Here is a 19,592-nt window from a genome sequence, read left to right on the forward strand (position 1 = left end):
AACGCTCGCCTGGTTGCCGTTTCAAGGTTGATTATCGCAATATTGAAGGAAAAATATGAAAAAATGAGAAAAGAAGTAAAGGAAAAAATAATCATAGGCGTCATACTGGCATCTCACATAATAATGCACAAAGGAATGCACAGTGGTCATTTGGTTATCAATGTATACTTCCATACGGAAAGCCTGTATCAAATCGGTAGATATTGAAAGAGGTGTTTATTTATATTAATATGTTAATTAATATTCAACAATAATGGTTTGGGAGAAATGTTGTGTTTAAGCTTTTTGATAGATTCTATCACATTTGCTAAGCCTCCTGACCTAATTTCGTCAGGACGGCGTACATGTATCTTGTCCGTACATCGTGTGCGTACATCAACTTTCCACTTCCCGAATTTTGCGAGCGACCGAAGTGAGGAGGTAAAATTTGACCCTTTATTATTAATTTAAAAGGTTGTTGGAGTATGGAAGTGTGACAGTATGAAGGAATCCATAATACGTTTCTTAGATAAAATGCAAGGAACTTTTCTTTTTCGTTTTGTTAATTCTCTATATTGCTTTTTCGTGCATGTAGGGCTTGGCGATTTTGTTTTTCTGTTATTTTTTTCAATGACTATATTACCTAAATTGGCATGATTTTCAGATCCATAAGTAAGCCTGCATGACAGTGTATACACATTATTTACTTTTTAAATGGTTTGTCACGTACAAAGAGGACGATTAGAATATACAACTAAAATACAAATATCGTCCAAACTCTGCTTAGGTGTACGGATATCTAAAAAAATAGCGGGGACGCACGACTTAACAAACTGTGTGCCAGCACAGTTTTCCCTTTCTCTCTTATTGGGCTAATACATACAGAATATGATTTCCCCAGGTATCGAATTTCTTAGCTTCAATCAAGATGTGATCATGGATGATTTCATATAATAATAATCTCTAGCTTATAATTTATAGACTGCCCCAGAAATCGATGCAACTCCCCCGATGCATCGCCATCAAATATTACTCCGATGGGTAACCTGCTATTAGGATATAAGCATTGTATTGTGTGACGCCATTGTGTTGCAGGCGTGCAGGTGATTTGACTGAACAGTGCATGCGTTGCTTTACCCCCCCCCCCCTCCTCACAATAGTGAATGAATACATGTAGCGTATACATTTTGACATAATTATGAAATAAATACCTTTATAGATATGAGTAACTTGTGTATACGCTTTGCACATGATGGCATATGGCTATAGTATAGTCCGGTGGATGTATGATTTGTTTAGTGGTTGTGGTGGGGGAGGGGGGGGGGGGGTTGAGGGTAATATTAATGGATTTTTCTGACACGCTAAACTTGAGTTTTATATCGTTTTGGATTCCCTTTTTACTAAGAATAAATGAAAACACCACCACCACCAACAAACAACAACAGCAACAACACAATGACTGAAAAGGGCACATATTCGGAGTTGTGTACTAAAGCTTTGTTTCTTGGGTTTCAAAAGAAGGGCGGGAGAGGAGGGGGGGGGGGGGGGTGGCAACGAGTTGGTTGTTACATTGCGGTGGTAATGTAGGATTTAGTTTGCTTACATAATTAAGTAGTAAACAGAAGGTAATAGAAGCGCGCCGACTTAGAGGGTAGCAGAGCAGTGGTCTTTACACTGGGAGATGCCAAGGGCATTGATCTTCGACCTGTATCAATAAATCCTTCTGATTGTCATATGCATTAATTTGCGATCCATACTTCTTAACATTGTAAATCCACTCGTATCTGATCGCCATTTATCGGCTTGATGTTCTAGCGGTCAGGTAGAGAAGTTGATTAGTAGTAAGTTAAGTAAATGTTAAGAGAGCAGGATGAATTTTACAAAGTCTCAATTACTTCCATGTGCTAATTAATGACTATAAAGACTCTTTTCAATACGTTTTGCAATGTTTCTTTCCAATAAATCTTTCATACCATTTTTTTCTTCCCATCCGCCATATTACGTAGCTATTTTCGTTGTCTTGCGAACATTGCACTTTTAGTGATACAAGTGACTATTTTTTCAAGAATGTTATATTTTACACCTAATCTTCGTACATGTAAGTAACTATGGGGAAACCAAATATTATTTACACTTTTTTTTTAATGTCAAGGCTGTTTGGTGGTGAATCGGTGGTTGAAATTGCGCTACCTCACTGATCAATATATCGTCGTATTGTGCTATTATTACAATCATAACGATCGATTACATAAAACTAGCAGCGAGATTAATACTCGTTAAGGTTGTCCGGGAAACTCAACGTCAGGCAATCCCCAAAGCGATCTTTATATGCTACATGACATTTAATGCGGCAGGATATTGGTATGAGTTATACAAGGTAACAAATTTATCCACGATAGCACGACTTGAAACCAGTAAACATGGTGGCATTACCATCTTGTTGTAATTATAATATGAATCCAGTTCACTGTACGTACATGTAATACCAGATGACACCACTTCGAGTTAGAGCTGAACAATGTATTTTACATCTCAATGATAACACATTAAACACACACACACATGCAACATGCTGTTTTTAGTAGTACGTTTTGCCTTGTATTCTTTTAACTAGTTTTTGTGCAGTAAATTAAACGTTCTATCTGGGTGACCATGGATTAAATTTTTGCTTAGTTGGTCGTATTTTAACACACTTTAGGGACATATTGATACCTTCATAATTGTATCTGTCTAACAGGGCTCAAATAAATTGTTTGTCCACGGGGGCTCTTCCCCCCCAAAAAGAGCCCCCGTGAGCCTTCTAATGGGGGCTCTTTTAGTACTGACGGGGGCTCTTTTTTATACAAATATCCATTGAATTGGTACCTATGATACTCCTCGATTATTTGCTATTTCATCATTATCATTTTAATCAGCATTTTCCTTCTTACAAATTTACAAGCTACATAGCTGTTACTGACTTTCATTCCGTGATGACATTCTCTCGATTTCTTCCCGTTCTGCACATTATTTCCTCCTCATTATTGGGAGCAACATTTACATTCTTTCTTTACTGAGCCGCGTAGCGGCGAGGCGATTTTGTGTGTGTGCTATCTTGGACAGGCGCGGATCCACGGGCCGATTCAATACAATTCTACCGGCCCGCCCCGCCACCCCCCCCCCCCCCCCCTCCTAGCCGCCCAAACCGGTAAAAAATAGGATAGTAACGTAAATTTTACCTTAAGAAATAAAATAAAAACGCCCCCTTACCTGCCAGTGACACAAATACGGCATCCAAATATTTGTGCTTCTCTGACCGTAATTAAATGCCTAAAAACCCTGAACCCCCCCCCCCCCCCATCAATTTACGCTCACTACCCTCTACCTGATCGTATCTTGGTCTTCTTCTTCTTCTCAATAGGAACTTTTAGATTTGCGTGGACGTGGACGTGGACGTGTTACGTCCTTTTAAGGCACTGGCAGTCACATGTGACGTCCTTTTAAGCACTGGCAGTGCCTTATAATGAGGTCACACGTTGCAGTCCACGTTCTCACCGTGCAAATCTGAAAGTCCCTATTATTGATTTACTGGTCGAGGTTCATTATTTGCTGGTCATTTGAAATCACCAGATTTCAGCGGGTTTACGCTTTCACAACGAAAAAACTTCTTCATGACCATGTTTCTACCCTTTCTCCAGCAGACATGGCGCGGCAGCGTACCGTTAATAGGGACTTTTAGATACGCACGAAGACAAATAGGTCTATGCTACGATCGACGTCCTAATAATGCACTGCCTTGAATGGACGTCACACGTTTCAGTCCACTCAAATCTAAAAGTCCCTACTAACGGCGCAGTAGGCCTATAACCACTGCTGACGGCGGCACTGCACTGCGAGCTGAATCGCTAATAATAATAAGGCCTACTCATAGAACGAGAAATCTTGGTTTAAGGTTTGTAAATTGAAACTCAATATTGTGTTAAAGTTATAACAGAAAAGATAATCTTTATTTTATAATTCCACGGGGGCGATTTTTAATTTTGCAATTGCCCCCGTGAGCATCCTGACGGGGGCGATTATATAGCTCACGGGGGCGAATCGCCCACCGCCCCCGTGTATTTTGAGCGCTGCTGTCTAAGCGTTGAACCATAAACACGTATCAACGTAGTAGCTTGAGAGGACACTGTTGTGACGCCCTCTCTATCAACATACGTGTAATTGCAGTGACCATCAAGAAATCTGCCCCTCATTAGAGAGTATTGTTTATTCATTAACTTCATGATGATTACTTTCTAAATCTTCCCATTATGGATGACCTCAAATGCACTAGGGAATCGGTACATGTAATTTTGTTTCTACATGTCTACTACACACGCCTTCTCTCTCTCTCTCTCTCTCTCTCTCTCTCTCTCTCTTTCTCCTTTTTTTTTCTCTCTGTCTATCTTTCTAGATTTCTATTTGTCAGCAATGTCTCTCCCGCCTCTCTCTGTTCCAATACCTCCCTTTTTTGGCCCTCCCTTCGTCCGCCTCTTATTTAATATGAAAATGTTCATATCATACTATTCTATTAATCGTTATATTCTCCATATCCATGTTCCACCTCCCTTTCTCTCTCCCTCTCTATCTCTCTCTCTCTCTCTCTCTCCCTCTCTCTCTTTCTCTTTTCCTTACCACTTCTTTACTTTTTTCCTCCAGCTTTTTCTCTCCCTCTCTTCCCTTTTCCTTTTCTCCCGAACAGTGCGACACACTTTCTTTCCACCCCCTTCTGCTAATCTCCCTTTCCTCGTATTTCTATTTTCAATCATTCTCTTTACTCTCTCTCTCTCTCTCTCTCTCTCTCTGTCTCTCCCCCTCTCTCTCTCTCTCTGTCTGTCTGTCTCTCTCTTTCTCCTCCTTCCCTGTCTTAGCTCTCTATACGTCTGGCTCTCTCTCTCTCTCTCTCTCTCTCTCTTCCTCTCCCCCGTCCCCTCGTCCTAACTTCAGCTAAGAGTCATCATCATCGGATAGACGCATGCATTATACCCTTCCCGCCATGAATTCACAACCCGGTTAGTCTCTCTCGGCTTCAAGCCTCATAAAGCTCCTCAATTATTCAGACAATCTTTCAGAGGGGCAACCATGCGATCCAGAACATATGACGTAAATCTTTTGGTAGACCTGACTATTTACATATAACCATACGGTTCAGCGAAGACACTCCTTTCGCTGCTATTTAACTTGGATTCTGATTCAAAATGTCGGGTATATCCCACGGAACAGAAGGACCTTTCCCTATACATTTCAATGGGGCTATATCATACAATGTATATTAGCGAGCGGCTGAATGATAGTCTTACAGGGAGGAGAGACAACACCTCTCTGGTCATAACTACGCTCGCCTTAAAGGTAGGCTTTACTACTTCAGCAAGGAGGGATTAGACCGCCCAGCGAGCCAGCGAGGTCACTGTGACAGGTGGTTATCTCATCAACTCAGCTCTCAGTTAACATTAGAAAAAGAGGATCATGGGGGACCAATGGTCACCGATTAGGCATGGTTTGTTATATAGAGGGCGCAAGTAGCTACAAGTAGTGTAGTGTGCCTTTAAAGGATGATACTTATAGTTTCTGTCTGCGTCGAAAAGGCGGATCAGCGAGTGACATGACTTGGAGAAATCGTTGTTGAACCTTGCGAAACATACGTCACTCGAGGGGGATTACCCTTCCACTGCCCAGGGGATTCCCCTCTCAAGACACGTACAATGTCTATACCATATACTGAGATGACGTTACATTATTATCTAGAAGGATAATAACAGAGATGAATACACGGCCAACAGCTGCCGCCGCTGCTTGAAGATGTTTTGTTGCAGCGAGAAGAAGCAGGGAGTGTGTTTGTATGTGCGTGTGTGTGTGTGTTGTTGTTGTTGTTTATAAGGTACAATTCAAATAAAGAAATTAAATCTGCCGGCAACTACGAAGGATCTGTCTATCACAACCCCACCCACACCCACACACACTAACACATGCACACACGCACACACTTGAAATAACAAAAATGCAAATAAAGTAATTGATGAAAAGGCAGGCATGGTATACAAAGAAAAAGGTAGAACCACAAACTGTATTTATTGTTCGTAATACTGCAGTTTATTTAATGATAATTGAATGCATTCCCATTTCAACCAAATCGAAATCAATTCGTTTTGAGCATATCATGAAAATGAAATGACCCACATTTATCAATAAACCAAGAACCAAGAATCAAATCGGCGCCTAGAGGCTTATCTTCAATATTTTAGCCAGCCCTTATCATAAATATATGAAAGATGATTATCATTTTAAAGCAAATTGATTCGTCACCATAGATGCATGTGAGCGACGAGAACTATTACTTTCATAACGCTGTCTCCAATAATCACTGCTCTCTTTTTTCAGATATCGTGACCATTTAGATTTAGGCCCTTGCTAGAAAGCATAAGAGCTACTTGTATATTTGCGTAACTTTAATGTGAAAGCATCATTACATGTGACGCGTTGCCCCTGAATTCATAGAATTGTTTAAGATAATGTTGGGTACTTGCTAATTTAATGTTGATGTGGAAGTATAATTGTACAGTAAAAAGAATAGTCTAAACGATTGATTGTGTTACGTATTTTTGTATTCGCCCTAAATAATGATAACCAGTTGTCTACATCTTGCTCTAAATCATAAACAGTGTGGTAGTACTGGACACAGATGTTGGGAGATGGGACTACGTAATGTGCCATCGAATCGATCCAAAGTATCAAAGTATTGCTAAATGTATTTGACATAATTATGAAGGCACTTGGAAAGAAATTCTCTTCATGAAACATTGCTACTATATTTATCCACGTTCAATTTACAATAGAACGAAAGAGAAAGATTACACATTTTTCAACCTCACCAAAGCTCAACGTTTTCTTTAAGTTGATATCCAAACCGGTGTAATATCAATTCCGAAAGTCGTTAGTATTTTTATCGTAGTCATGTGCAATTGTGCATACCGGTATATTTGCCTTACAGTGAACTTGGTAAGTGGTCCTTATTTTACTCTCGGGATTTATTCAATAATTTGTATTCTACAACAATTTTATTGCTGATGGTGAATACCCCCACGAGACACGATGCTAATTTGCTCAAACATTTAGACTATCGAAATTGTATATACAGTTATTACTCCTCTCTATATTGATTCACTCCCATAACTCCTCTGAAAAAAGTTCTTCAACACGAATAAACGTTATTATTTTTTATGCCATTATCATCACTATCACCATCAGATGATGATCATCATCATGATCATCATTATCATCATCATCATCATCGTCATCATCATCACCATAATCCTTTTATTTATCATTTTCATCACATTCATTATTATCATCAATATCATCATCATCATCACCATAATCATCTTTTTCTTTACCATCAATATCATCATCAGCATTTTTAACACATTCATCATTATCATCAGTATCATCATCACAATCATCACCTTCCTCATCATCATCACCATAATCATCTTCTTTATTACCATCAATACCTTCATCATCATCATAATCATCATCATCATGATCATCATTCTTATTATCGTGATTATCATCACCATCCCCATCATCATCACCATAATCATCTTCTTGATTTCCATCAGTATCATCATCCTTATCCTTATCATCAGCACAGTCGCCATCATCATCATCATCACCACTAAAATCGTCCTGATAGCCGTTTGCTAATTCACTTCCATTATCATCATCCTCCCCATCCTAGCTACCTCATCATCATTTACCTCATCTTCTCTCCTCATTGCCCCCCTTCTCCTCTTTCTCCTTCTCCTCCTCCTCACTAACTACCTGTTTTCTACTACCTTATTTCTGCAACATGCTTTTCTTTTAACGTATTTCCTCAACTCCTGAACTCTATTTCCCCGTAAAATGATTCCTGAATAATTAAATCGGTCTTCAGGTCAATCTGCAATGAAATTTAATGAAACTTCCATGTGTTCTAATCCTCCGAACGAACCCCACGTATGAATCCAATATAGTGTAATGCGAAAGTTATTACTATTTAGAATCTTGACTTTGCGGTTGAGTGAAACTGTATCTTGTTGCTGTTTGGTGTTTCAGGCTTCTTAATCATAATGTAATAGCCGCTTGCATAGCCGTAATGTCCGTCACCCCATGGCGTATCCTGCGCTCCACCATTATTGTATGTATGTGGTGGTGGTTATTTTACCTGACTGCTAAGAAAGCATAAATGTTTGTAGGTAAGCAACCAGACGACCGACGGCTTTAGGTCCTCTCAGAGGGACCTGGTAATGAGGATTAATGCCTTACCAAAGGGCACTAGCGCATCGACTTGGTTTCGAACCGGGTCACCGGATTACGAGACCACTGCTCTACCGACTGAGCTATCGCGCCTCCTTATTACCCACGTCAGAGCCTTCCTGCCATATACTAAATCATATCGTGTACCCACTCTCAAATGGGTGGATGGTGGCAAAAATGGATGAATGCCTTGCCAGAATAATGTTAGTCATGTTCGTTCCGGGTTGGGATTCGAATCCTCAACCCCTTGACTTGGAGTCATGTAAATAGACCACTATACCACAACCTCTACCTCTATACCTCTACACTGAAACAAGTCAAAATACATTGATAACAATCGTCTCAAACATGAAGGAATGTTTGTTTATTTGTTGTCATTTTGAAGGTAATAACAAACGACATTCTATAACCTTTGCCAAGAAACGAGTTTATTGCCGGTCAATAAAGTACAGTGCTCCAGCTTTCTTTTCCAGTATTTACGAAGCTTTGCACAATTACATTTCAGTGGGATTATTCGTATAAGGAAAATGTCCCTAATATTTTAAAGATCGTGCTATTCAGTATGTTCTAAGATTTTGACGATTCTTGAAAAAATAACAACCATTCTTATTTCCCACATAGCTCAAGTTTCCGTTCTCTATACAGACCATTATCATAATTAAATTTCTCCTACAGTACACACAACCAACCTTACTAGGTTACCGGATGTGCACATTTTCCATTTTCATTGTAAGACTTGGGTGAACCGCTAAATTTGGTAGACTCATTACGTTTATGAAGCAAAATGAAATGAAAATAGACAATGGATATGTTATAATGGGAAAAGGTCCTCAATAGATCATCAATATCTAATCCATATTAGAGAGAATAATACATTTTTTATGTCATTACTTTTTTTAAGGTCATGTTTTAGATTGACGAAAATGAGGAAATTTAGTTCTTTTGAATTGGATACAATAGGGTGGATTCCCAATTAAAACGCCCCCACCGGCAAGCTGCGACATGTCAAATTTTCATTTCGCAGGTCAACATCTTTCACCCAGTGTAGCGAAGCAAAATGCTAGCCAACGATCAAAATGACCAAACTGGTCCCAACTGTGTACATTCATTCAATGAGATTCATTGTTCTGTTATCGGCGCATATTTATATATTATATCAAAATATTTTGACTGAAACTATGGCATGATTTGGACACAAACATCTATAGAAATGGTCATTTGGGCCAAAAAGGGACCAAAAATGAACATATTGTTGTTGATGGTGGTCAATATGACTCATTTTACTAGCATCAGGACATATTTTGTTTACACAGAATAGGCTTATCAAATCTCATCTTCTGATAAAAAAACGATACAAAAATTACCTCTTAGCATGGTCATTTTTACAAAAAAGGTGGCCAAAATCAGCGGTTTTTAATATTTTACCGCGGATAAGCTATTCAAGCCATTTCCTACCAATACAATTTACTAATTTCTCTATATACTAAGTTATGATTATAAAAAAAGCCACAGTTGATCATTTCTGCGACTTTTTGCCTTCTAAAATGCATCACGCTAGATTGCGTTGTGAATTGTTAATCCTCCGTATTGACAGTGAATGTGGACACTTTAGTAGAAGGTTATCAATATAGAGTTACAGAATTTGACATTTATATCCTTTTACCATGTAGGCTTATACTACTCACAACATGACATTTGTAAGCGAAGAAGAGTTTCTCATGAAATACATGTCAGATTTGTTTATTTCCTGAAATTCTATCGAATGTATTTTTCAAAAGAATTTGCTTCTTGAATTTCTTGACACCTCTCTTAATGTGGCTTTAAAATTGCTCACATGTATAATGTTGTAAATTACAGATATTATAAATACCGCTTTAATAGTTGTATACTACCTTTGAATACTCGATATTGCTTCAGATCGATAGATGCCTCAAATACACAGCCACGTTAAATATTGATTGTAATCATGGTAATGCAAAATAAGGAAGAGGTCTTTTAATTCTGTGTTTTATAAGTAGAAATCGAATGATAGCCCAAATAAGTCTTTATGATGATTGAATAAAAGCGACGGCGAGGTCTGCTTTCACTTGTCAAATTTTGATAAAGAGACCAAGTCAGAATTCCTGATCCTTTCAAAAGGTAATGCATATATTATTTTCGAACATGCAATCAGTAACGGGGATTTGAGATGCATATATTTCTTAGTCACCAAGGCGACAAATCCTACCACTGATTAAGTTTTGAGCTGAGCGGAATATACATAAAGCCGAGAAGAGAATACAAATGAGTAGCTTAGCATTGAAAGTGGAGGAAAGGTTCCCTATTTTGATTTTCTAAAACTTATATATGATTGAATATTTTAAAGAAATATAAAGAAATAAACGTACTAGCTTTTCCAACAGCATGCCGATTTAGACGCTTCACGTTTCGTAACTTCCTTTTCTTTCCTGTTTTCAACTTGCAGCCTTTGTGTTTTGTTGTATAATAAACCAAGTTGTAGATAAAGGATTACTAAGTTCCGTTCACTCTCCATGCTATGAACTACGCCGACAACCGTCGCAACACAGTTATACGAGGCTTTGTAATTGTATTTTTTAATTCCATGTGATATTAACAATTTTGACCAAGACGTTGAAGTCTACCATCTCTCGTAAAGCGAAGAAAATAAGTTGGAAGTCGTCTAACTACAGCAATAGCAGAAAAATCTACTAGATCTAACCCCCTTTCCCTCCTTCCTCCTCCCTCCTCCTCCCCATTCGTGTAAAATAGTCCTTCATCCGGAACTCGAGTAATTATACAACACAACACATTATAACAGCAAACCTATACAATCTTTGCATAACTTCATTATGAAATATGCATATAAGAAACGTATCAAAATGAATTGGAACGGTGAAGAAATAGTTTGAATGACTTGATAAGTTATGAAAAGTAACATGAATCACCGTTCATAATTGCTGCTAAATGTCAGAAAGGATTCACGACGATGTATGATTTTCCGAAAGGGATTAGGAACAATCATACTTTCATGATATTATCTTTGTTATTTAGCATAATTTGTTCGTATAAAGTACATTTTTCCCAACCCACGTTTTTATGTTTGCCTGCGGCAACCCGTCATGTATTTATCAAAGAAATTGGTGTATTTTGGTTTTTTGAATATAATTTTATTTTTTATTACGTCGTTTCGTAAGAAACTTATCAGAGATTTTGCTAACACGTCACTCTGCAGGAGAGAAGGATGAAGTCTGACTAAAATTTGTCGAAAAAAATTTGGGCAACAATGTGATTCAGCAAAATCCTTTGAGGGAACTGTTTGTTTTCTTCATTCTACCAGGTCCTGTATGATAAACAATTTTAATTGGAGACGATTTTGCATGTATTTTTTTTTAGTTTCATTTTTTAAAGAGTTTTTAGCAGAGCCCAGGATGTGGCGTAAATATTCAAAATTGAGTGACTATAAAAGCATAAATCATCACCAACAACAGCAATACGTTTGCTCTTTGCCTTAAAAAGGATTGCGAATCTTCCTTCATCTCTTGAAATCGTTGCTTCCTTGACTTACGACTAAATTTGTGTGAGATTGTCACTTCTTTGCGAATCACTTTCTACATGTAAATGTATATGTGGCGGGCTGGATTTGGTTACGAAAGCCTTCCGTGTCAGTCGGATAATGGACAAGGCACCGTTCGTCGATCTTTCACCTGTATTACGTTTCTCATACTTCAACTTGAAATCGACCATTTTACGTCTCTTTCGCTTGAGATTGATGGTTAGGTGGCCTTCGATACAGCCACTTCTTAGTGTTCTCGCCTCTTTTTCTCTTTGTTTTCAATAGCGTAGCGTGTGCCGAAGTATTAAGGGGGCACTAGCTTCGTGAGTAGGGGGGGGGGGCGGCCTCTAAGTGCATGGCATGATACTGATTATTGAGACCGTCGATTATTATGATTAGGGGAAGGGGAATGGAGGGGCGCTTTTAAGATTCTTTCTCTCTTTTGTAATTCCTCCCTCCCGCCTTTCGTTATTCTGAGGAGGGGGAGGGGGCTTGACAGTGCCCCATATTGTTTCTGTGGATACACCACCGCCCATTTTAATGAATAATGCCGTTAGGTTTTTTCTGATTTCCCGACGGTCAGGTCAACTAGGTGGTAGCGGTCGAAAACCGCATGGAATAGATTAAATTCAAACGTGTTCTTCTCCATCCTCTTTCTCTTTTCTATCCATTGCCCCTTTTCGTTAATTTCTTTATGTTTCCTTCTTTCCACTTTTGATTAATATAAGGTCAGTGTATCTTATGTCTTGACAAAATGTGGTGAATTACAAAAGGAGTCTTTTCGATCGCTTTCCTCCACATTGACTTGACTTTCATTATGGTCATAGTTTTCGTGGCGGAAATATACTGTGAATGTACCCTTGTCTCATTATTTTATTCAAAAGGGGCTTTCTCTGTCGGTGCTTTGTGAAATAATGATGATACATGACCGAACATACCCAAGTATTCCTAGACGTACTGTTAGAAATTTATCATTCAGAATGCTCGAAGGAAGACTAGCGACTGGATTTGTTTTCGTCTGATTTATACTTTGTATTTTTGCACGTTCAATCTTCGTGTCATCCAAGCTTTCCCGGTATATTACCACGCCCGGAATGAATATCAATAAGGAATACTTTAAACCTCTCGGTGAAAAATCCACTTAATCCCACTTTCAATACGTGATGCCGACTGCCAACCTTCATAAAGTTGTTATGCTTGTTGTTGTTGTTCTTTGTCTGCCCATAATTTGCAAAAGCAAAAACCCCTGAAATATTATATAAACCATAACGACAACCCCCCCCCCCCAAAAAAAAAAAAAATATCAACAAATCCAGCTACACAACGCCATTGAATCGGCTTAATTACGTACGCCAAATACTAGACTACTACTACTACTACTACTACTACTACTACTACTACTACTACTACTACTACTACTACTGCTTCTACTACTAATACTACTAATACTACTAATACTACTACTGCTAATGCTATTACTTTACTACTTCTACTACTACTACTACTACTACTACTACTACTACTACTACTACTTCTACTACTAATACTACTAATACTACTTATACTACTACTGCTAATGCTATTACTTTACTACTTCTACTACTACTACTACTACTACTACTACTACTACTACTACTACTACCACTACTACCACTACTTCTACTACTACTACTACTACTACTACTACTACTACTACTACTATTACTACTACTACTACTACTACTACTACTACTACTACTTCTACTACTGATACTACTACTATTTATTCTACTGCTACTACTACTACTACTACTACTATACCACCGCCACTACAATGTCTAGCGGACATGTTTGATGTTTTCGATATTCACATCTACTATAGATCTAGCACGCATGATGATCCATTCACGACACCGATTTAAGTTTGGCTTCTTTATTTTTTTTCGATGAGCTGTTTCTATTGAGCTTATTGATAATTTAAATTCAAAATGTGAATCATAGTGCTCAAGAATTAAATTCATTAGACGTTTTTTTTTTAATTTGGATATGTTCCATAGAATTTTCCATTGAAGTAAGTGATGTCCCCTTTCCTTCGAATTAAAAGGAAGCCCATTTCATTTTTGTTTTATAATCACTCATGCTAATAAACTATTGTGTCGTTGAATTTATCAAAGATTAAAGCTGAAACTAACCCAGCGCAAAAGTTAAACTAGCAGAGCTGAGGTAAGATCGCGTAGGCCCATTTTCATTCCTTATCGAAATAATGTCCTTAATAAATTAAAATGTAAATTCTTGACTGCAATATCTGTTTAGATTATACGTTTATAAGACTTAATGTATGTCGCCTACTTCAACAAGATATTTTTTTTGCGTTGATATTGTAATTCTAACTTTGTCCAAATCTCTTCGCTATCAAAGAAAATCAAAACGTTAAGTCTATGGCACCGTTATGAGTCTTATCTTCTTACTGGTTCGCCTGATGTGAGGGAATTTCTATTCGTTACACGTCGGCTGTATTTACTAGGAGTAATTATGAGAGGCGACAGGGCGTTAGGGTATGGGCCGATCGGGGGTAACAGTACACCGATTAGGAGGCCAGAGTATATCCCCTATATACTATTCCTCTTTTACGACTCTCTACCCTTCACTCATTCAGCTCAGAGATTTGGAGAAAGTGAGACGGGATGGTTAAAGATTTATAGCAAGGTGTCAAGCGCATGCACGATAGAATCAGATTGTATGAAGGTTATGTCTGTGGAGCGGCATTTAAAGGTAAACGTGCAAATGATTTGGGGGCATTTTCTCGTAATTCAGTAGAGAGAAAGTAATGATATCGGCCCCACTCTGGTTGAGCATATATGTGAAGGGGTGGGAATATTTTTAAGCCAAGAGTTTCACACTCCAATTTGTTTTAAATAAATATTTTGTTTGGGTTTGGAGAGTGATGAATGAAAAGGAAGTAGGAATTTTAAACAATATATTATAATCAGAAGAAGAAAAAGATCCCAACAACAACGACAACAAGAAATTGGTATGTAAAATATATTTTGTGAAATGTCTTACCAAAGGGCGCTAGCGAATCGACTTGGTTTTGAACCCGGGACCTCCAGGTCACGAGACCACTGCTCTGCCAATGAGCCATCCCGCCTCCGTAAACTGAGGATCAATGTCTTGGCAAAATATTTCATTGTCGGGTTTTGCATCTCCAGGCAAGCGTTTAATACTAAACTATTCGTCTTGGATAATTCCGTATTAAGCTCTAAGTTCTGTTTTGCTCTACCTTACTTTGCAAAATAAGGCAGATCACAAACTAAAGCTATAGGATATACCCGAGAGATGAGTGGATTTACAACGGTAATCTGTTTGAATACTAACAAAATAAAGAATTTTTCAATTTCAATATTATTTTTTATCCTAGCGCTCAGGGCGGACTGGGAGCAAAAGACCGAGATACATATTTTACTTTTAATTGTTGTTTTTGAAAAACAAACAAGTGGTTCAGAGCCTCAACAATAAGATTCGTTTCGCCTGACATTTATAGTCTTCAATGGTGAATCATAAGTTATTAAACAAATCATAGCAACTCTTGTCTTTTAGGATAATGATCTATATTATTACAGTTTTTAATTTAGGAAATGTATTCTTAAATGCTGCATGTGTCAACAGCCAAGGTTTGTATTGACATGAAACTCATTCTACTAATATTTAATGAATTCAATAGGAGGTTGAGTTCAAAACGAAGAAAAAAAAAAAAACCATATCATTTGCTGAGAGCTTTCTGAGTATCGTTGCTCCTATATGTTTTTTTTTAATTCCTGTGTAGATATCTTCGTAGATACAATGGCACATAAAACGGGATCTTTGTCCACATTTGGCTACGGAAACTGTTGATGATATATTAACATTTTTACTCTGAACAAAAAATGCAAATTCCCTTTGAGGAACGCCTCATAATATATGAACCTCAAATTTTCGAACTAATTTACAAAAAAAGGAATGCGGCTCTGATTCTCATATGACTTTTGTGTGAAAATGAGAGGTATGCGTAAAGTCGGGCTTGATTAAGTACGCCCCCCTCCCCCTTCCCCAAAAGCGTCACGGTGACGCTTTTGGGGAAGGGAGTCTTTTCGACATTCACAAGATTTCCATTTTTCTAGTGTACTAAAAGACAGTCATATTTATGACCATCAGCGCTGTGTGTAGGTATACCGTCTTTTGGTTCATCTTTGGTATCAGATTTTCGAAATTTCAAGGTTCAGGAAACAAATCAGAAAAACAGACCTCGGGGCCCAGTTTTCATTGAACTTGTTATCCATAACAAGTGCCAAACTGTTGGATCAAATTTATTCACAACCAATCATATGCAAGGATTTCAGTAGCTTATAATATAAGACATTCTACCTCGTCACTCCTAAGACGTGTTTGTGAAACAGGGTCCCTGCTGTTATTATCACATTCATATCATTGTATTCATGAGGCGCACCCACGCCTTTCTTGTCATATTTGTTTTTCTCTTCTTACTTGTTAAACTTCTACAATGTATGCATGCATGCATGTAAGTTGCTATTGAAATTGCAAATGCATAACAAAGGCAAAGGGCGCAGTATTTTGAAGTTGGACGGTATACACCCATACGCCATAATATTCATTGGATCTGACGCACAGATTACGGTTTATAGATATTGATGGATTGTTCTTCTGCGGACAACGGTCTAATTATCGAAGGAGTGTCGGTCTTCGTGGTCAGCTTTCTTTGGGAATTTACATCACAAAGGTTAGAATAGCAGCTTATATATGTGAATATTTGGTAATATACATGTATTGTGATTTGCTTTGATGGAATATGAATAGTGTGGAAGCTTAAACACGGAAGTAGGATAAAAATGTAAAAAGAGGAGAAACGAATGTACTAGACTATGTACAGAAGCACAGGGTGTATTTATAGGTTTATGAGAGTAAGTGTTAGAGGCAAACAGAAGAATATTTAAGAAAATTACCAAAATTTCTGATGTGAAAGACCCGTCCTAGAATTAAGTATTTCACGGTTGACTGAGCACAGGTTTAAAGGTAACTTCAAGTCATATTGTCAGTAGATCATTTTACAGCGTTACGGAACCTGTTTCTTAATAAATCTGTAGTAATGATGCTACTGCATTAACGTTCGAAACTTGGTAATGTTTTCTGTAACTTGTGCTCTTTCGACTATGACCTTTCAACTGTGACATAATAGGTTCAAGGTTAGAGTGGTGTCAGGAGGTCATTGATCAGCCAAATATGCCTAAACACAGAGCTGAACGTACTACAATTTACTATCTTTCAGTACATTCAAGAAATAAAGTTCATCATCTTGAATTTGTAAATTTTGTCTAAATCTTGTTAATTTTTTTTAATATAGCCAATTTATCTTTAAAGCTTGCTTATTGAAGCAGGTCTGACGGGTTATTCAGGTTTTCACGCTTTAGCTATGTTTAAATCGTGTTTAGTTTAAGATTTTGACATCAGTCTGATGCCACGTGTGTGCTTGGTCCCGTATACTCTTATTTGTATTACCAAATGATTGACATTTCCAAGAACACTTAGAGAGTTTAGCTCAGAATTTCAAACGCGCGACTAGTTGAATATATTGAAAGGGACACAAGACAACATACATATATGCATTTTTGAAGGGGAAATACCTAGATTATAGCTTTAAAGAATTATCTCACAGGCAAGATACATTACAATTTAGGCTGCGTGGGTTTGATAATGTACGTGTTATAATTATGTCGGTTGAGTTGACCTGGGAGCGATGATTATTTTCCAGCTTAGGATAATGACTTGCCCACGAAACAACATTTCACCAGGCTTAAGAATAATCTAACAATTTCCATAAAGACTTGGAGATAATTAGAATGCAAAAACACCGAAGAGAATATGATATATACAGATGTGAACAGATAATTACTAGAAAGACATTGAAAACATGGTAATTTGTTTGCTTAGAAGTCTGTTCGATTATAGTTTCGGATGGAGGAGTTGGAGAAATTAAGTTTCTTTTCCGCACGTGAATCGTCCAATAAATGTCTATCTCTAAAAACAGAAGCTGTTGGCCACATGCTCCCATCTCTCCTTCTCTCTTCATTTCTTTCTTTTTTCTCCGCCTTTCTTTATCTCTGTCGCCCTCTCTCTCTCTGTCTGTCTATCGCCCCTTTCTACCCTCTCCCACTTCCTCCCTTCCTCCCCTCATCTCGTCACCACCTTTCTTCTCTTCCCTACAGGCAGGTTCAGTTTCCAATTCCCTTATTCGGATCGCATCCTTCTCATTCTTCTTCCCCGGTGAAAACCCTTGCTCCAAGGCGTCACGCTCCTTCCTCCCTTCTTCTCAGCTCTCCACAACCTATCCCCGATCTCCCAACATCCATTCTTCATCTTTCCTCTCTCTCTCTCTCCCTCTCTCTATCTCTCTCTCTCTCTCTATCTATCTCTCTCTCTCTCTCTCTCCCTCTCTCTATCTATTTCTCTCTCTCTCTCTCTCCCTCTCTCTTTCTCTCCCCTCTCTCTCCCCTCTCTCACCCTCTCTATCTCCACCTCTCTCTCTCTCTCTCTCTCTCTCTCTCTCTCTCTCTCTCTCTCTCTCATGTCTCTGTTGCTTGGCATCACGTCACTACCTTACACGTTTGAGGCGAAAGAGCGCGAAGGCAGAAGAAGAAGAAAAAAAGCCTGCTCGTTTAGGGATCTCTAGTAGCCACTCGTTGCTGATTGACCCTTTTCACCACGTATGCAAAATTTCCGGTATCATATGAGGCCGTTGGCGCCATAAAGTCTTATCTCACAAATACGTCATTCTGAAAGTAATCGCCTCGTTCAAAAGTTACACATCTACAACAAAATACAATTCAAAACAGACTGTAGGTTGCTCTTGTTTCATGTCTTTCATATTTGACCAACTTGTAGTTAGAATTTGACAATGGGATTATTACATGGTGCTTAAAAGGCACAAGGTGTAGATAATGAGGTGTTAAACTAATTTGGATACAAAGTGCGTGTTAATTCTTTATTGCAGTTTATATACTACAAAATCTACGGCAAGAATGACAAGATTATAATAAACTTGTCGTTGAACCCTACAAGCTTGTGTTCTCTGGGATGTTCCCCCTATGATATAAAGAACAGCGACTATGCCGACATCACATAATGATGTTTGCTTGAACATGCAAATCTTCGAACGTGTATATGCACATGTCATTTCAAATGGCAAGCTGGGGGCGTCGGAGAAATTACTGAGATCCAGCATAAAATAAAAATATGATAAAATACATATAGAGAACATCGACATTGAGAGGGAGAGAGAGGGATAGGAAGAGAGAGAGAGAGAGAGAGAAAGAGACAATAATAAAGGAGATATATAGAGAGATAGAGCTGTGAAAAATTATCTCGATAATAATGTAAATCCTGCTAATGTATTCCATCAATCAATGGCTAACGTCGAAAGTTAACATGTCATTGATATACGTGTGTCGATTTGGCATAATTTTTTGCTATTTGTCTTCTTGCTGGCTTTGCCGTTTCCCAGAATCGACAGTTCCTTGGACTTAATCTAATTTTCTTGAATATTAATTGCTCAGTGTATCTAGGAAAGTTTCCGTCAAACACGTTGCCCATAATGGAAGTATGAGAGAAACAAGCCCTTACTAAGACAAGAATACCTAATATCGCTGGATCTGAAGGTCTTGGCTCAGCTGAAAAAACATAGGTTCATGATATTTCTGTAAATATCTGTAAATATATTAATACA

Source organism: Strongylocentrotus purpuratus, unplaced genomic scaffold (genome assembly GCF_000002235.5).
Source record: "Strongylocentrotus purpuratus isolate Spur 01 unplaced genomic scaffold, Spur_5.0 spur5_scaffold_19, whole genome shotgun sequence".
Taxonomy (NCBI): Eukaryota; Metazoa; Echinodermata; class Echinoidea; order Camarodonta; family Strongylocentrotidae; genus Strongylocentrotus; species Strongylocentrotus purpuratus.